This window comes from Drosophila yakuba, chromosome 3R (assembly GCF_016746365.2).
Source record: "Drosophila yakuba strain Tai18E2 chromosome 3R, Prin_Dyak_Tai18E2_2.1, whole genome shotgun sequence".
Classification (NCBI taxonomy): domain Eukaryota; kingdom Metazoa; phylum Arthropoda; class Insecta; order Diptera; family Drosophilidae; genus Drosophila; species Drosophila yakuba.
In genome coordinates this window covers 25,603,200-25,623,413 of record NC_052530.2, presented here as the reverse complement: position 1 = coordinate 25,623,413, position 20,214 = coordinate 25,603,200, and the positions used below count along the sequence as shown (strand labels likewise).

The 20,214-nt window shown below is 40.9% G+C and overlaps 1 protein-coding gene and 1 long non-coding RNA gene across 2 annotated transcripts in view; both read left to right on the top strand.

Moving 5' to 3' along the window:
* The window catches only part of LOC6538342, a 30,536-nt gene that overhangs the window by 8,421 nt on the left and 1,901 nt on the right, over positions 1–20,214 (top strand). The window lies entirely within an intron of this gene.
* On the top strand, positions 312–9,244 carry LOC120321728. The gene is made up of 2 exons (XR_006245215.1): positions 312–8,351; positions 8,689–9,244. It is a non-coding gene; the product is annotated as an uncharacterized LOC120321728 (long non-coding RNA).

The following is a 20,214-nucleotide window of genomic DNA, read 5'->3' as shown; positions in this document are numbered from 1 at the left end:
GTGATCTTGGATCGGATCGAAGTGCCATATGACAGAATAGGCAGGCAGTGCGAATTATAAACCGACTGATCCGATAAATGATCAAAAAGCCCAGCGCCGACATCGACGGCCTGTTGCCAATAAACAGTCAATTATTGCAGACAGCCGAGTGCATAAAATTAAATTCGAATGGGCTGGGGGCACATCCGTCAGTCAGTCAGTCAGTCAGTTACTAACTCAGTCAGTTACGCAAATCTCGCCAACAGGCGCGACAGCAATTGGCCAACACTAAAAAATATTATAGGAAAAAATAAAAAATAAAATATCCAAAATTTAACGCATAAATAGTTAAAAACCTTTGATTAACTACATCGTTAGATTTAAGCTTGTTAAATGCAATCTATCTGTATTCCTCGTAAATTTACAAGTATGATTCCATTTTCCTTAGTAGAGCTACTGGAATATCCACTATTTTTGTTTAATATACAATACAATATTTTTGAATGGTATTTTTCCCGGTGCAGCAAAGATTTGCATTGCTGCTGTTTGCTGTTTGCTGGGCCCGCTTACCTTGCTTCGACTAATTCGACGACGACTGGCTAATTTATGCCAATTTATGGCATGTGGCCCCACCCCTTGGGGCGGTTCCCCGCCCACTTTCCCACCTCGGCCCACCTTTGAGCCGTGAGTGGTGCAGGGCCATATCTTATCGGTCGATAAGACCATTGTTGGTACTGGACTCAGAGATCTGTGGCAACACACTGCCTGTTGTGGGGATCTTCTGTAAGCCGCTTACAAGGTAATCGCTGCGAAGTGGTGGCAATATTTTGATCAGCATTTAAATGCCTTCGAACGTTTGCATTCAAAAATAACCCAAATATTTGTGGCTATTAAAAACTTTTCTTTCAATTGAATGGACATGGCTGAACAACATTTTTTTTTTCCGTTTGGCGCCAATGAAAATTTCATCATCGGCGACATGGCGACAAATGTTGTTCGCATTATTTTTGGGATTTCCTTTTCGCCGCTCTCTTCGCGGCGGCATTAAAATTAGTTATTTAAACGACTTTTTAGTTACACCGAGAAGGTTGGGGGTGTCCCATGGTTGAGTCATAAAATCGTTATTTTATTGCCGCGTTTACATGCTTGAAAACTCGTGGACAGAAATGTAACCAATGCGCTTCATTAAAATGTAGTAACATTTAACATATGCATCTCTGCAGTGAATTTTCATTGTTTTGCTCGTTTATTCATAAACATTCCTCAAGAGTTGGTGACAACCAATGGTTCTTGCTATATGTGCTCAATTTAAATGGTGTAATATTTGAGATTGCTATTTTATCAGTGGATCTATCTATTTTCCACACAGCTTCACGTTTTTTTTTATTATTTAATGACATCTAATGCTTCTCGACATGCCTCATCAATTTAAATACAATATTATTTAAGCTATGCATTTGTGAAATGACTTTTCATCATTCAATTCGTAGGTTTCGAAATATTTCATGGATCTGTTCTATCGTTGATATGCAAATGAAAACTTTCCACAGCATTATCTAATGGCTTATCGGACTTAAGATCGCATTCAAAGAAGTTCGGTTTCGAGTGGAATCGATTGATATTGATGGGGATCAAGAACTTATCCACTTGATTTGTACATTGTTACACACTTCTCGCTGTGTTTTGTCATAATTTTAACCAATTTATGCACATTTTTCCACATGTACCGTTAGTCGCCGAATGGCTTATCACGTTTCTAACGGTACACGGTCTCTGGTACCTCCTACCTCTCCAACTCCATAAACTCCCCGAAGTATCCCGCCTGCCCCTCGGGTGCTTTTCTGGCTCTTTGTTCGCATATGATTATCGACTGTCTGCAGAGGGACAGGTGAACGAACCTCAACACTGGAATGACTATACGAAATGATCGATTTCATTGTTTTTCGCCAGCCGTCTATTTCACAAAAATCTAATTTTTGAAATACGCATATCACATAATTTATGCACGAAAACTTTTAGCTAATAAACCAAAACTCCCGAAAGAGTCCACGTTAAATGGGGGGGATAATTAAGGCAAATTTATGGCAAGAGTTCCCTGAACCCTACAGAAATATAAGATCATTCTGAACTTTCACCACAGCCAATTTGACATTTGATGTTCCACGAAAACGAATTTATAAGCGTGCCGCTCTTTACCATCGCCCCATTTTTACCATTACCCCGCCCACTATTTATTTAACAAGAAACAAAAGTGTTAAGACCCGAAAAGAAATGTGTTCACATTCAGGCTACAAGTTAATTAGCCACAGAAATAGACAGCGAAGGAGCGCGAGAACAGATGAAAAGAAACCAATATGAAAGCTATAGATACAAGATACATGGGTATCCATAAGATAGCCAGCCAGCCAGTCGGCCGTCCATGTCAACAAACAGTTCGACACGCTCGATCGGCCATTAAAATTGTTTTGCCCGGCGATCGGCGGATCGGTGAAGTGAAGTGAATGTGAATTTCATGTTCCATTGGCCAGAACTCTTTCGATCCCGCTCAAGATCTCCCCATTCCCGCGATATCTGTCACACAGATCTGAAAGGGGCCTTCGGCAATCATAAATCTCTCGACACCTCGGTGAGATTTGATCTAAATTTGCGCTTAATAATAAACTCTCGGTTCCTGCCAAAAGTGAAGATAAAAGAAGCGAACGTATTATTCGCAGGTCAAAGACTTTGGCTGACTCCGCTTGATGAACCCTCATCCGCAGCGCTCTCTACTTTTAAATAATTGCAATAACCAAGGCCCACATACAACGTGGTCGACCAAGTGCTTTCAAATGAGACATGGCCACAACAGATTTTGGGCCATAGTGCGATGATTGATCGTTCGTGCGCCACTCTAACAAAACGAGAAGCTCCCAATCCCAATATCATAAAGTGGGAAGTATGGGAAAACCACTTCAGTACAAGTACTCATGTTTGGTAGGCTTGTTTGTGCTGTCTTTCTTCTTTGATTGTCTTTGCGATCGTTGACATTCGATTGCTTCGCCATGGACAGCAATCGATTGAAATCGTATACATATGTGTTGCACAGTGCGCACTAAAAGTTGTTGCTTAAGATAAGATATTCAGCAGAAAATAAGTAGTTTCTTGAGCAAATTTAAATTCAACCTTTAGCGTATCTGCTAACCAACACCTTGCAATTAACCCAGATAATTAGTTAATTGGTCTTTCAAAAATTATCATTAACAAGCTCAAAACAGCGTTAGCTAATGAGCATTGAAATTCAATATTTTCGAGGCGCACTGTTGCCGCGTATCTGAATGTTTCGATCTAAATATAGCGGGCGCCGTGACACTTGACTATATCTTGTATCTTGTATCTCGAACGCTTGACCATGTGCGGTTTGCGACCAGTTTGTGGGCGTGTCGTCGATGGTCGACGATCGGCGATCAATGAACGACCAAGACAGAGGTTAATGCTAAGGCGACCAAGGCTAGTGCATCGGAATTGTGGTTCAATTGAGTGTCGCTGAGCTTTCAGGGGCTCTGTTTTGTTTTTTTTTTGTAGTCCAGTGTTCACAGTTACAACCGTATCTATGCCTTAAAAGGCGGCTGTCTTTGAGCCTCGTGTGTCATTGCCGGCCGGAGGGGCTGAACGCACATTAGCGGTACAGAAAGGCACAAACCCATCATAGCCATATCAAATTTCGCGGCTAGGCCAAGATAATTGATTGGTAGAGTTGGTCGGAGCTGTAGGCTTCAGGCAGTAGCTGTGTAGCTGTAGTTGGAACTTGGCTTTCGGCTTTGGGTTTGGCTCAAAGTCAAAGCCGCACGCCCGCAAGTGCTGACATTTGTTGGGTGTCACGACTCGGCAAACTGGCAGCCAGAAGACTGAAGACAACTCCTGGCATCTTGAAGGCACAAACAGTTTGTGTTCTAAGTCGGTCGCATTGTCAGTTAGTCAGTTAGTCAGCTAGTCAGTCTGGCTGTTAGTCACTCACGAACTGTGGAACTTTGGAAACTTTCTTCCGTGCCGCAGAATGACAGCGGCAGAAGCTGCAGCAGCCCAAAGGAGGCCCAGCATCCACCCAGATGCTCATCATGATGTCATTGATCCCGGACCATCTCTTCCCAGTTGCAACACAACAGGCATGGAGCATTGTTCTGCAGGAGGCACAAGTTGCCGTCGTCGTGGGTTTTATCGCCTTTTGCTGATCGGCTGCAACTTGCGGTACTTGCTCGGTTCAAGAGTCAGCACTTACTAGTCACAGTGGCGGTCAAAAAAATATCACTCAAAATAGGTGCAATATCTTAAGCATTTCTAAGCCTTCAAAATCATTCTTAAAGTGTGATTGGAGCACCTTAAAAGATGCACCTTAAAAGGGAATGTAACTGAGTGTTAGAATGTACCTTGTTCTAAAATAGTTTGTATCCCCTTTTTTTGCATGAGGAATATATCTATGCTTCTAGATCTACTTTCTTGACCTCTTCTGTATCTGCCACATGCAGTTGCAGTCACAGTGGCAGATGCAACCAACAGTTACTGCCTGCAACATTTTTGTGAAAATTAATTTAACACGAGCTGACGACTAATTTTGCAAGTGCCACCATGCCCCCCAATCGCCTTTAAGAAGCCAACCAAATTTCATTATATAGAAATTTTTGGTTTTGGGTAAATTTTCTTTATGACTTCATATGGCTTCGGACAGCTGCAAACTTGGCGGCATCGCTTTAATAGCCTCAACTTTTGGCAACAAAATACGAACAAAAAAAAAAAATACAAAAAGAAAATAACGAACCCAAACTTGTTTTGGCCACAGAAACTGGTTCTCTTGGCCAAAGAAGAAGTTTTCTGTTGTTATTCCTTTTTTTTTGTGGATTTTTCGTGAATTTGTTTCTAAGTTGGGCAAACGCATGCCAAGTCGAAGCTAAGAGGCTAAGAGAAGATATTAACTAAATGATAATGCTTAGCAGGTAGTTAAGGGCTTGGTCCGTCCAGAAATTGCCTCGTCCACGAGCTTAAGCCAGCTTCCTCCTTCCAGCGATCTTCTGAAGCGGAAGTCACCATTTGGGCTTTGGCTTCTATGGTACTTCTTGGCTACGTGCTTTTGGCCAAGTCGTTGGTATTTCAGTTCGCCGACTTTACTTGGCGACTTGGATTTCCGCTTCTGTTTCCACAAAACTCTGATTGATACAACGCAAACTCATTGAACCAACAAGATCAGAACGTGAAAATCCACTTGGAAAACCGTCTGTCTGTCTATCTATCTGTCTGTCTGTCTAACTAACTGACTGTTTGAGTGCTGCCCCCAATGGAAATTCATTTTCATCGCCTCAATCAACAATTTAATTCAATTAAGTTTTGAAATGTTTGTGGCACGTCGGCCGAACTGCATGAAAAAAATAACAAAACATACTGTAAGTAAACGAAAACAAAGCCCCCAGAAAGAATGCAACTGCAAGGCGCACCAAATGTGTTTAATTATCAGAAACGGAATTTTCATGAACCACCAACTAAAACAAATGCCAATAAAAAATGTGCATAAATTTGAAGACAGGTCTCTGCTGCCGGGCAGAACGTGCAATTGGCCGCTATGGAAAATCGTTTGGGAATGTTGGCCAAAAACGGTGCGGTGCGCTTTCTTGGTACTGGCTAGTACGCCAATCTTGGCTAGCAGATCGTTTTCCCAGGCAAGTTCAACAAAATTGTGGACCAGCTGAAAGGGCCAGTAATACACGTAACACTTTATTATTATACAAAATATCAAAGTCGTTATTAACCAATTTTTAAGAGTTTTATTATAGCATCAACTGGGTGCATACAAGTTCTTAATTTAGAGAAATGTCGTCATTTCTTTTATTAAGCTAAAAAGTTGATTTTTAATATCGTTAACCTCCTAAGGAAATCATCCATAATCATCCATAAATATTGCCGAATAGGAACAGCTCTCATTTGCATAATCGTTTTGTCACTCCAGAGCGGGATTCTTCTCCTTTGATTAATGAATGTATTAATATAGCGTTAATGACTTGGACCGGCGGACATTCATTCCAGAATTAGCTCAGATTATGCCAATCCGTTGAACAGCTATGAAAAATCTGGTTCTCCAGAGATCGCTGAGCTCTACTCTAAGTAACTCTAAGCTGCTTAACCGCAAACTAGTTTGGTTATTTAGACTTTACGTGGAGATACGTTTCAATTTCGCCAACTGTATTCGGCAAGTGCAACTGCACAGCAGAACGAGGCAAAAGCTAATCGACGGATCGCGACTTGTATCTTATAAATACACCACAATTTATGCATTTGCTCGCATTTGCCTAAGCAAAGAACCGTTAAATGTTCGCGAGCCTCTTAATTAAAGTCCATGGAATCCATAGAATCAACAGCAGGGGGAGAAACACCAGCACTTGGCGGCGCAAAATGATTACGTTCTTGTTCTCCTTTTTTTTTTCGCAGTGAATGGCCGCCACTTACAGAAACCAATTTACACGGCCGAAAAGCTTGCTCAATTTATGTGAATGTGGATGAGCAAAGGCAGATTCAGATACAGATACAGATACAGACTTATATCTGGTATCTGAAAATTCAGTTTAAACAAACGCCGCATGACATTGAACGGCAGACGGACGGCGGAATTCTCTCCGTTTCCTCCATAAATTTTGGCCAGTTTTGTAATATTTTGGCCATAAACAAAAAGTACTAAAAAATTGGTTTCTCTTCGCCTTTTAAATGTATATTCATTCCTCTGTTTCGAATAAAGTAATTAAGAGTCTCATTGAGAGGATAATAAATCAATTTCGCTTGGCTTCACACTTGAGAGAAGGGAGAACCCAACGTAGAAAATGCAATGCCAAAGCCAGCGATTTGCAATAATGCTGATGATGATATCATATGCGGGAGGAGTGTTTCTGCTTGGCAATTAGCCGATCTGGGTGTTTTTGCATTCACTGGGTAGTCAAGCTGCTTATTATTACATAGAACACCGCTTTTCCGATTGCAAATGCGATGAGTTTGGAGGCCGGACGGGTTTTTAGACGATGTTATATAACCAACTGAATCGTGACTAATGGCAACAGCTTTGCGTTTGCTAATATGCATGGCAGCTTATCATTCACTTCGCGGTATCTGCTGTGAAAGGGGGTCAGAAAAATGGGCACTAAACTGCACAGAATCAATTTGAAATGTTAAATACTCTACAACCAATTCTGGGAAGAAGGCTTTTAAGATTGTTTCACTTTACATACATTATCTCAACAACTTTAACTACACTTAGCTTATCTATTGTTGATAGAAGTCTTAGCATTGACCTGAATGCACAAGCGTTTATAGATCTTTCCGTGTAAGTGCACTTTTGATTACAGAGATACTGCTAGGCACTATCTTTTATTGCTATTTATTCACTTAAGTGGTATCAGTAACCTAAGTTTACAGGTCAATGGAATTAAATATTAGCTTCCATTGTTTTAAAACTGATGTTACAGTTTAATGTAATATTGATAGTACTATGAATGTGGATGACGAAATCATTTTCAAGAACTTTCGTTTGTCATCAGATCTTTGGATACACATGAAATCAGAAGCATGAGCGAAGTTGCTCACGCGGTGATCAAGAGCATTGAACCTCTAAACTTTTGTTGTACTTCTTCATTTTTATGACTTTTGGAAGTTTCCATTTCGAGAGTGTTGAATAGTTTTTACACATGCCCGGCGTAACAAGTGGAATTTTATGTATGGGAGAAGAAAAACAGTGGAAAAGGTGTCTGGAAAATAATTAAATAATAAAAAGTATCTCTGAGTGGGATATACATTTATTTAAATGCCATTTAAAACAAGGCAAACCCGTTGAATCATCGGCATTAAAATGCATGATGACAATGAGAAAACTAATAAAACTTTCCCCCCAAAGATTCTCAGAATCTCAGCTTTAAAGTTTTTTTTATTCTACTGTTATGCTTCAGGAATAAGTTTTTTAGTAGCTGGTGATCTAGGCTTAATTGATTAATAATGAAAATTTTTACACAATTTATTTACGCATGATTTCATGATTTGATGGGCCAGTTGAACCCAAGTTCAAGTTCAGTTGGCACAGTCGGCGACAGGAAAAAAAAAATATAATTAAAAATTATTATGTCACGCAATGTTTACGAGTGTTTGTCGGCTCATTGCGCAATTGCGAACGAACGCTTCGATTTCTATTCACATCCACAATCGATGAAAATCCGAAATTGACGTAATGTGTTTTTGATTGAACATTTTGGGGCACGTTTCAATACCGAGCAGGCGCCGCATGAGTTGCCAAATCAAAACTACAAACAGTTTGTGAATGAATAGCTTTAAATTGGCGTGTTAATGACAACAACAACAGCAACTGCAAAACTGTAAACTTAATTTTTCAACAATATTTTTCGCAATACTGTTGGGCATTTCAGGCGATTTTGCCATCACAGCCGCAAGTCAGCGCGCGCTTGACCCCAAAAATGAAACTTATAAATTGATTTTTATTATTTCTTCAACTTGTTGAACTTAATCAATTAGCCAGAGATAACTCGATGTGGGTGTCAGCAATGGCAAATTGTCGCCGAACGAGAATTGCTTGAAATATTTCATCGCTGACCTTTGGTCTTCAAATCTAGTACTACTACGTATGCTCTTTAGTTTTTGCTTCCCTCATGAAAACTCATATTATTCATATTTTTCTTTCTTTCTCTCTTGCAGGTAAATAAACATTTTCCATATGGAGGCACTCCATGGAACTCTCGTGGTGAGCCATAATAACATGCACACTTATGGCCACAAGGAAAAGCTGAAAAACTGAATAATTATTCATTAGCCAAGTGCCAAAAGCGTATTCAAATGAAGTTGCCCATGCGAAAACCCAAAACCAAAACATGTGTCAGCCATGTCAATGCGTTTTGGCCCATACCGAAAACCGAAAACCGAAAACCCCAAAAAGTCGAAGCTCGAGTGCATTTGTGCTCTTTGGCCAAATGCGGTTTTTCTTTCAACTACAGCTTCAAGTTGTTTAGGATGATTTCTCTCCCTCTTTTTCTTGGCAAACGATTTGCCGGCGGAAATTTCATAATCATGGTAAAATGAAAATGTTACATTTTATGAAAATGTATTATTATGTCCATCATAAAAATGCCATTGAATGACACTTGCGCTTGTACGCTGCACTCCAAAAAACCACCTCCACGAAATATTTTGACAGCAGCAATTTCCCAGTTCCCCCCTGAAATACAAATAAAAACCCCCCCCACCTCCCATCGCACGTTTGATTTCCCCACATTGCCACAGCCCTCTGCTAATTTTTGTTGATTCGAGCAACTTGCATTTTATTTTCAACTCAGTCGCGGCGCCAACGCAGTTATATACATACATACATACAGAAACGAGCAAATTACCAATACAGAAAATCAACCAAAATTGAATTAAGTAATTTTTGGTTTTTGGGTGAACTGCAGTCGACGTGCGATCGCAATTATTGCCACGATTTGCGGCCATTTCCGCTTGGCTGCCGCTACTGCGCATGTGCCACTTGTTGTGGGCTGCAAAATGGTGGTTGGGGGGGCGGAAATACCTTCTAGTTAAACAATCTTTATGGGGCAAGTGTCTAATTTGTTATTTGTTAATGGTTACGGTTTTTTAAATTGCTTATAATTGAGGTGACGATATCGTGATCACACACAAGAAATATTTTAAAAGGAAATACTATAGTTCTTTGCCAGTTTCTATTCGTTTTAGAAAATATCTGAATGTATACGTTTAAGTAGTTAGTTTTTAGCCATGCTTTTGATATGTATAGATTCTACAGATCTTAAAAAGTGAACCTTAGTTGCGAATAATCCATTCCCATATTTCCACTGCCGTTGGGCGTTTAACCAAAAAGTGCAACATTAACTTCGCCCATGGGGCACGTGAACTTGTTGCTGGGCTCCGTTCACTTTATAAGCTCGATTTGCTCGCTTTCCGCACTTTGCGGACTTCAAAAACGCAGTGCGCCTTTGGTTCTTTATTTCATTATTTCAGCAGTGCTGCGGTCTCTTTTTGTTTTGGGTAATTAAAAGCAGCGTTCAAAGTGCAACTGCCGTGGGTTGCATTTGCATAGACATGTGTTCAAACATTTGCGTTGCGCTTTCTGGGCTGACAAGTGTTGCTGTTGCTGCAGCTTTTCGAGTCGCGTGGGCGTTTCAATTTAAACAAAATATCCAGTCTGCGGGCCACGGTTTAATGGCATTAACAATATAGACAAGACACGCCCAAGCCAAGTGGCTGACTGAGTGACCTACTGCACTCAAATGTTCGGCGACATGTTGCAGTCACAGCGGCGAAACAACATGTACATACAACATGTTACTCGGCTGAAACAAATTCTGACACCTAAATTTGCTACGCATTTTCAGGGAGTCATTAATTAGTCAAAGTTGGAAAGTTTTCATGCACTCTTTTTTTTTTTCGATATATATGTGTGTATTTTTGTTTTGGTGAAAGTTTCGCTTTTGAGGAGATAGGAATTGAATTCAGTTCGGTTCGATTCAGTCGGGCATTGCGGCACAGGCCTAGATTCATTTTTCATAATTACAAAATCGAATCGTACATTACCTTGAGCTCAAACTGCCAAAATGGGAACGGGAAATGTTGATGCATCTCTCAAGTATTTTTCATATTCAATGCTCTGAAGAGCTTTCAAGCCTTTGTGGACCATATTTTTGTGAGATGCGATACCCTGGAAAAAGTTGAGTGAGTGCTAGGGTATGATGATTAGGCATGCATTTCGATTTTTATTATGTTCTTGTGTAGACAAACTACAAGGCTACAGATACATTTTGTTTCTCCTATGTACATTCCCTTTTGTATTTCCCATATATACATTGGGTATCTCCTGTTCGATGCACCCTTTTTCCGGGCGGCATTCCTTAACTCATTTTCTTTGTCTTTTTCTCAAAATGCACTTCAAGCTGCAAGTTTTGAAGGCTCAAGTGGCACTGGAGTTGTCAGCTGTTGTTGCCGCATTGTCGCTGTGTGGCTTTAAATGCAGCTGCGGTTTCTTGGCGGTGGCCCGATCTGTCTTGGCCTGGTCCGATCCAATCCAAACCGATGCCATTCCCGTCATTCCCAGCCATCCCAGTACAAATTCGATTCCGAGCGGGCCATTCGAGCCATTAGAAGCGCATGTCTGTGGCCGTGTCGACAACAATCAATTGCCGGTGAGCGCATTTTATTGGCGTCATCAAATTGGCTTTCCGTGGAAATCCGCATTGCCAGTACGTCAAGCCAACGACTTTCTTTCCCAATAGAACTGAACTTCAGAGCCAAAATGGTCATCATCATAATCGTGATGATGGCCAGGGCCATCAGATGATCATCTGGGACATGGCCGATGAGATGCTCCGATTGTTGCTGAGAGCCATAAATACGAGCCGACATTGCTTGGCATCTTTTAGTGGCAAATGCAGCGCGGCTGGGCTGCCCGCATTCTGTGGCCAGGAGTTTTCATCTGGAAAAGAGTCCCCAACTCCCCGGGATGTGAGTATGTGACGCTGCGAGTCGAAAAAGCAGTATTAATTGTTCAAACATACTCGAACATACGAGCACACACTCGGACACACACACACCTTTCAAGGAAGCATTTTCCGAGCTTTTCACATATGTACTGTACATATGCAGTGTGCGCCTGCTTCATTTTCCTTTATTTGCACGATTTTTGCCATATTTCTCTCCACGATTGGAGCACGATCCTCGGGACTGGGATCTTGGAGCTCCCTCCCCCAAAAATGGTGGCGACATTGTGACGTCGTCGTGTTCGCTGGCAGATTATGATCAACATATATATATTTGATTGTAAGTACGAACAAACTTATGTTGTATATGTACACGAGTATGTGTCTTGTGTCTTTGCTGTAACCATGACAGCGAAATATTTCTGTTGGTGCCGAGCTGCCATGTGTGAAAATATTTATTTTCCATCTGCTCATGCGGGCCTGCAATGGGAATGCATTTAATGGAGGGAGGTAGGGAAAAGGGCTAAAGCTCTTGATGCATCCAAAATCGGAACAAACAAATCTCAGTGGATGGGCTTTTCTGGGTTCTCGAGTGTATATTTGGGCAAGACCTCAAATGGCCTGTATAGTTTTAAAGCCATCAAATCAATTGAAGAGGCTTTTCTGAAGTGTAGCTTTGTAGTGCTGCGTTGAACTAGATTTTTTTACAAGCTGGAATTGGGATCAATGAATGTTGGAGGAACTTAAGCAGGGAACAGTTCGAGTCAACTCACTTGTCATATAAATTATCATAAAATAATACATATTGCTTATGAAATATGCAGTAGACAAGGTAACTAAGAATAAGCTGTAGATGTAAGTTATGAGAACTTATACAAACCAAACTACGGCCAGCCCAGTTACTTTTGGACAGTTAAACTTTGGCATTTCATTATTGGAAATATGTACACAAAACTTAATTGAATATCGTGTCCGAATCGGACTTGGTTTGCTTTTCAAATTGCAGTCTTTGCACTGCCATTAACCCAAGTTCTTTGTGAAGAGGAGGGGCTATGAGTTCTCATGCGAGTTCTCCACTGGGCATAATTATGCTGCTGTTGCAAGCTGCAGGTTCTTATAGAAGAGGTAGTTTTTTAACCGATTTATTTATTTTGTCTGGCTCTTTAACTCTTTGGCTGTTTAGCTGCTCATTCGTCTTTTTGTCTGTCTGTTTGTTTCTTGTCTTGTCTTGGCCTGTCTGTGCGGAATTCGGTCAAGTACTCTGGCTGGTTTTGTTCGATTTGATTTGTGTGACATGTGGAAGCTGTCGGCTGCCGCATTATTGACACCTTATCGGGCGTGAAAATCCATAGCCCTCTCAACGATGAATATGCATGAGTGGAGAATTCGTATTCGACAAGAAACAAGAAACCATGTGGTGGTAAATGTTGCTTTCTACGCATTTGTTACACTTTGAAACACGCTCTCCTGCAAAGTAGCGCTTATCATTTGCTCAGAAACTTAATTATTTCGCCTGTCAGTCGTCGTCAGTCAGTTAGTCAGTCAGTCAGTCAGTCAGGCAGGCGGCAGAGTCCCGAAAAGAAAGAAACGTAAAGCATTTTTTAATGAGCCGCTACCGAGCGACCTTAAAAAGAAAGTCAGGCGACATGTCTGTGCTGCCTTGGATAAGTTTGGACTTCGTGCCAACATGTTTCTGCTGTTTGTATTGTATGCTGTAGTTCGTATTTTGTGTTTTGTATTTTGTATTTTGTATTTTCTGAGGTCTCCACCGAGTCCCTCTTGTTCGATGACTCTGCTCATTTGTGGATCTCTTGTTGGCCCAGTGTTTTTTTCTTTCGCATTTTTATTTTTTCAAAAAACTTACGGAAGCCGTCGCTGTCGAAGTTGTTACTCTCATTTTGTTTGGTGAAAGAAAATCTCCGGCTACCGTTTGTCAAACAATTTCTATGGCCGCAGCAAAGAAAGGATAACCATCATAATTGATTGAACCAGGTTTTGAGCGCAAACAAAGGCAAACCTTGGCTGTTTGCTCAAATGTCTGGTGAATAAATCAACCTACTATCACCATTTCTTCATCAGCTGAAGGCGGAAAAAAGTGCTGCTTTCATACAAATAACTAATTATATTTCACACACAAGTATGTAAATAGCCCAGCTAGGGTTAATATTTAAATTCGGCCAGCTTTCATTTCGCCGGTGTGCAATTTCATTTATTTTTGGCTAATTGAACGGCCTGCTGACATTATCATTGGCCACTTTCGCCGCTGTGAAACTGCGAACAGAGAAGCTACCGAACAGCCAACGGGCTGTCAACTTCATTAGATTTGATTGCAACAAGAAATATCATGGAACAACATTAAACGCCTCTGAATAAATTCAAATTAATTGATAAACACACAGAAACCGGAATAAAAAGAGAGAAATAAAATTATCGGCCATAGAGGCAGTCAGCGTTTAGCTGGCCAATTTGCAGGCCAAAAACTGCAACCGTTTGAAAAAAAAAAGTCAAAAAAAAAAGAAGCAAGTTGGTGGCTGCGCATGCGTCGCCGGATTGCGCAAGTCCACTCGGTGGTGCAGTGATGCGGAGTGGTGCAGGGTGGTGCAGAGTGGTGCAGAGTGGTGCAGTGTAGTGCAGTGTAGTGCAGAGCGGTGCAGAGTAGTGACTGCAACCAGTTGGCAGAGTTTTGCGTGGCGTGTGTTTAACTTTTGAGCAGATTTTGTCGCATTTTTTTGCTACTCGCTGTGCAGGCAGGCAGGTATTTGTTTTCACAACTCCCCTTTCGGCATCCTGGCTCCATCAATGGCTCTATTTGATGTAAACCGACTGGCGGCTGGCCGGCACATTTGAACCATTTGAACTTTTGGCTTTTGTCTGATTTCGGTTTCGGTTTCTGTTGCTGTTGCTGTTTCGGCATTGCTTGCCCCATTCACCCACCATGGGGCATGTTTTATTTGATATTTCTTTCCTCCAATTTTTTTCCTTTTTTTGTTGTCTACTTACCAAATGCTACGACATTTCGTCATGCTAATCAGCATGGAGTCACTCGTTGGCTAATTGGCTTAGACGGGCTAACTGGCTGCCTTGGATCTGGCTTACGATTTTTTGAGTGAGTGTGCGTGGCTATCAGATTACTTGACATATTGCAAAATTAGATTTATATGTATATATATGGTCAGATGGGGCGAGGAATGGGGAAACTTACGCTAGAGTGATGCGAGCTCGTTGCAGCTGACAAAGAAAATAATGCGGTTATCCAATGGAACTTGATTTCCAGAAAGTAAAACTTGCACTCGGATAAATCATTTGAATTAAATACGTTGAAGATCATTGTACTTTCTGCATGTTACTCAACCATTTTGCTGTTTATCATAATCACCTAAGAAGATGGCCAAAATTTAATGAAGCAACTAAATGGTTTCAAAAGGTGCTTTAATGAGCAAAATACCCATTATAATAAAGCGCCCCTGGGCTAAAGCTATAAATTGAATTAAGTTCGCTTAGGGCCAATTTTACTAATGATGCAGAAATATCTTAAGACTCGAAGAGTGATTGGAATTTCTAATTATGTCTTTCGACATAAAAAAATATATCTAGTTTAGTAGGAAACCCATAGAACTTCGCATACGTTTGTAAAGTACTTGAATCTTAATTTTATGGGTTGTTAATAATCTGGTTCTATTTGTTAGTTTCGAGCGACAGCCTACAAAATATATGGCTATCTGATCTTAAAACAGTATATTCATTTGATTGAGTGGAGGATTACCTACGCAAAATGTTTCCTACAAAGATTGTAACTGTTCTTGATTGAGATCCCGCCCCATTTCCGCCCCATTCAGCTGATTGAATTTCGATGTACAAGTAGTTTACTCAATCAAGTCCAATGCCAAAGTCAAGTCGCTTATTATTATAGAGATTTTTTTCCCTACCCCGAACATTTGCATTTACTAATTTATTTATTTACTTGTCTGCCTATCGGTACTGTATCTTTTTATTATGCAAATGCAGGTGGTGTGTGTCTGTGTATCTGGAAATTATGCAAATGTCAGTGGGCCGATTTGCGCCTCTGTGACGTGCTAGCCAATTTAATTTGTGACATTTGCTTAGACAATTTTCTCCATAAGAATTCCGAACTTACTTGTCTGTGGACTGTAACTGGAAGTGTTCCTCATCCCTCCATCTATATTCCCCCTAAGATTTTCCGCTGTGTGTGGGCCTAGTTACCCCAAGGAACTTGCGACTACATGAAACAATTAAACTCAACATGCATTTATGTCAAGTTATTCGCGCTGCGCCGGCAATTAGAGAGCAAAGCAACTCGAAGTGGGCAAAACTGCAACGCATGATCACTGATCGCTGGGCAGTAAATTAAGCAGCACTTCCACTTCCATATGGTTACGGCTACAGTCCCCGACAGCTGCGGTTGTAAATTTGATTTTTATGGCCTGAAACATGTTGCAGCCAATTGGCAGCCAACGGCCAGTTGGCCAGTCCAAAAAGAGCCAGGAAAATTGTGACCAAAAAAAGAAAAAAATCTGTTTTCCCGATATCTGTCACCAGTCATCGAAATGGAAACCTTGCCGACTTTTGAGGTGTTAATTTGGCCACATGCCGAAAGCTTTGGCCATAAATTCAAGTCGTGTTCACGTCGCGTGCAATTAGCCCAAAATCTAAATAAAGAATTTTAAGAATGGATTTTTAGAGTCCGTCAATACAGCATTTGGCCTTAAGCTGTTTGGTTGGCTTTCATTGAAATATTATTCCTATATATTTCATAAATCATTTTCAACGCGTAGTGGTGGACAAACTTTGTTTGGTCAGCTGAATGTTAATTACTGGTCGAACAGCCAAAGTCACAACAAAATCTAAAGAAATAACAAAAATTCAATTTCAAAATACCCAGTCTGAGTCAAAGCATCTGGCTGAATCCCAGTCGAAGTTTATTTGTGTCCAGCAAGTAAATCGTGACAATCATGACAAAAATCGAACGGATGTTTGAAACCAGCCAATGCAAAATGTCTTTTTGCTTTGTTTTGTGTATTTTTTTTTGGCTGGCAATTTATCACAAAACGGCGAACAAAATCTACAGAAAATAAAAGATTTCAAACCTATAATTTTGAGACAGGCAAAATAACAATAAACACAAGCAACAATACTTCATAATAAATTGTCATTTGACGTGTTGGAAATGTATTGGCAATTAAAAACGCAATTGAAGTAAATGGAATTGAGTTGAAAGGGCGGGACAGATCGGCGCTCCTTGGTGCAGTGAATCGCTCTGGGAGTCGTATATTTATGAGTAGTAGCAATTTTCGGGAGTTCATGAACCAAACTCTGGGTGTGTAGAGCTTGGTCATGATACTCGAATCAAATCGAATCAAAGGCAAGGCAAGTCGAGTCAACGAAACACTAAGGCTTAAGTATTGCGACGAGTGCAATGATATTGGAGTTGTTTCAAATAAAACACTATTAATATAAACAAAACCGCAGAACTCTAACAAATTCTTGGCAATTTGTTTACATTTCTCTCTTTAAATTTGCTTACATTTCTCTCTTTAAATATGCTTACATTTCTCTCTTTAAATTTGCTTATATATCTCTTTTTAACTTGCTTATATGTATATATTTTTTTTATTTGCTTATTTGACACCCAATTTCCATAGAAGAACACAAACTCTTCTTCAGCTAAACTTGTGCTCTCATATTATTTCCAGTTCCAGTGGTGTCCCTCAAAAATGCTGATTAAAGGTCTTTGTTCTGTCGATTTTGTGGCCGATTCCCGTTGTCCCAGGTCCGCCCATTCTCAATTTATATTGTCTTATTTTTTGGGCCGCCTTTTGCTTGCCCCATGCTTCATTTTCATTTTTTTTTGGAGTTGCATGTTGCGGTCTCGAGTTGAGTGCAGTTTGCTTAGGGCGCACTTAAGTACCGTTATTTTAATAAACGCCATTTGCGCATGCGCAGCTTCAGTTAGCCCGGTTTTTTTTTCGGTTTTTTGGGGCACCTTTTTTTGTGTGGCCAAAAATACTTTCTTCACATAAATGAAATTGAATTACTGCTGTTGGCAAAAAGCTCATTTTGCTTGCATAAGCATTTTTGCATTTGCTTTGCAAAAACTATGAAGGGTGGAGGGAGAGGTGGAGTGGGTGGAGGAAGGAAGTGGCTCATAAAGTATGCCATTTGTTTTTCGTAATATTTATTTACTTTGGCCATTGCATAGAGGCATTGTTTGTTTATTTTCGCTGCGTTCTGTTTGTCGCTTTTTGCATAAACATTTATGCAAATGTCAAATGCCTAATTGACAGACAAGAGCCAAGTGCTCGCCTCGCCATTTCCCTAAAAAAAGCGTATGAGCCTGCATTTAAGTGTTGCGACTATCTGATACCTAGGGTTGCTATGATTTTTAGTATTATTACGCGCTTAAACTGGTTTTCTTAAACAAACGATAAACAGATGCTATAGAAATTAAGATGCTTAATTGTTTATAAGATGTTGCGTCGCAGAATTATTGTATTTTCGTGTAGACAAGACTATTCCAAATAGCGCATACCCTTGAGTTCCGCCGAGTACCGAGTATAAAATCCATGACAGTGACCAGGCATTGTCTATGCTGGCGGCAAATTACAATTTACGATCGACGATCAGCGAATCGAGCTGTGCTGTGTGCGACAGCTCCACATTTTGTCAGCTCCACATTCGGTTTGGCGGTACCCTCTGATTTGGAACGACCTTGAGCCTTTGTGCCGCCCAATAGAGCCGGAGAAGCACCCCACCCTCCCTCCACTCCACTCCTCTGCACTTCCCTTGTTGGATACTCAATTATCTAGATATACGCGTTATAAAGTGATCTAATGAATTTACTTTATGCGTGTTTCATTTGATGGTGATTGTCCGATAAACATTTTATTTCGCTTTTTATGGCCCTAGCTGGCTGCTGCCTTCTGTCTTGTTTGTTTTGAGTGAAAGTAATTTGTCGATTATATGTTTTTTTGTATTGTGTTTGTGTTTTTGGTGCCTGTGTCTATATCTGCTGACTGCTAACTGCTGACACGCCTAGATAGTTGGCACATCATGTGCTAAGAGCTAAAATCGGAGAGCTGGTCTGCAGATTCTCTGACTCATTCAAAGAAAGTTTAAACAACGCCTTTCGGGCTGTTAATTCTTTGGCTTTCCCAAACACCGAAAACTGTTGATCATGATGGCTGATGGACGTAAATATAGTTGTAGTCATCAGCGTTTTATGGCTTATAATGCTGTATGCGCCTACAGGCACTTATTTAGTCGATCATTTTGCAGCAGGTGAGGAGAAATTTAAGTTTTTTGGGCGTGGCTGCAGATGGGCTGGTCCCGAATTATAAAAGCTGAATTTGATGAGATTGTTTAATCATGGCATAATTTAAGACCGTCGTTTGAATGGGTGAATAAAAATCGATTGTATTGAGATTTTCCATCGTTATGCGGCAAATTGGAGAGGCACTCCATCTTTGATCTGATCTCCTCGAGGATTGCGCTTGAGTTCATGGCAATGGACAAATTGATTTGCCATATATAGTCTGTATCATTGAGCCCGATCCACGGAATCGAGCAATCGATATCATTATTTATATCGCTTCAAGATCACAGCAGTCTGCAATTGCAGAACATTTACATGATCACCTGTGGAAGATGCACGCCCATTGAGTTGGAATTGTAAGTCGGCATTGACAGTCGGACTAAAGGCAATCATCCATTTAATAACCAATTATCATTGATCAACTGCACGCCCAGTCCCCAGAGATCGGTTCGGTTCGGTTCGGCTCGAGCTGGAATACCAAAAGAACGACTGACCACTGGGCAATATCAATTACGAATTACATCTGATTATCCGCCTCTGCCTGGGAATTGGCCATTCCGATTGCCAATGCCAATGCCATTGCCATTGCCAGTGCCATGGACTCCACATTCAAGATTCAAGATCCAACCCAGATCTAGGGTATGCGATTCCAGATCCAACTCCCGCCTGGGGGATGTGTGTGTCTGATTAGCGCATAAACAAGTTAATGCCATTGATGATGACGATGCTGAGCCACCTGAACAGACGCCAAGTGCATTGCAATGGGGGCCGACCGACCGACTGGATCTGGATGCGTACGTGGTGCGATGTTATTGTTTTCTTTGGCTATCCAGTATCAAGATATATTGGGCAAGGAGGCGGGCTCCTTCAGATAAAACCCAACTTCTGGCCTGTTTGGGAGTCTCGTTGCGTCTTCGACTTCATCGTTGTCGTTGTCGTCGTCGTCGTCGTCTTCTTGTTCGGTTGACAACAGAAACTGGCGGCGGCCTGGCAAGCTTTTGATCTTGGCGAAGTTTTAGCCGACGAAGCCGCTGGCAAGAGCCTGTACCATGTTGAACTTACCCAGTTTTCGTCGTCTTCCTAGAATATGTATATGTAGCTCCTCCTCTGTTTGCCCAACACTTTACTTTTTTTTTTTTTTTTTGGGGCGGACAGGGGGTGGCGATATGCTAATGTTGTTTGGGTTTGGGCAGCCAAAAGTCAAACACTGTTTGTTGACGTTACCTTGAATTCGTAGGGAAACAAGCGACGACACACAAAAGCCACAGAGCTATACAAAGATCTGTGGCAAACAAAGATGTTTGAGATATGTCATGTGTTCGGGGCGGATAGATCTTGACATCATCGTTAGGGTTCAATTGCTCTGGCTGCGCTAGGGATCGTCGTCTTAGTTGCTTGCATAAATTGCAG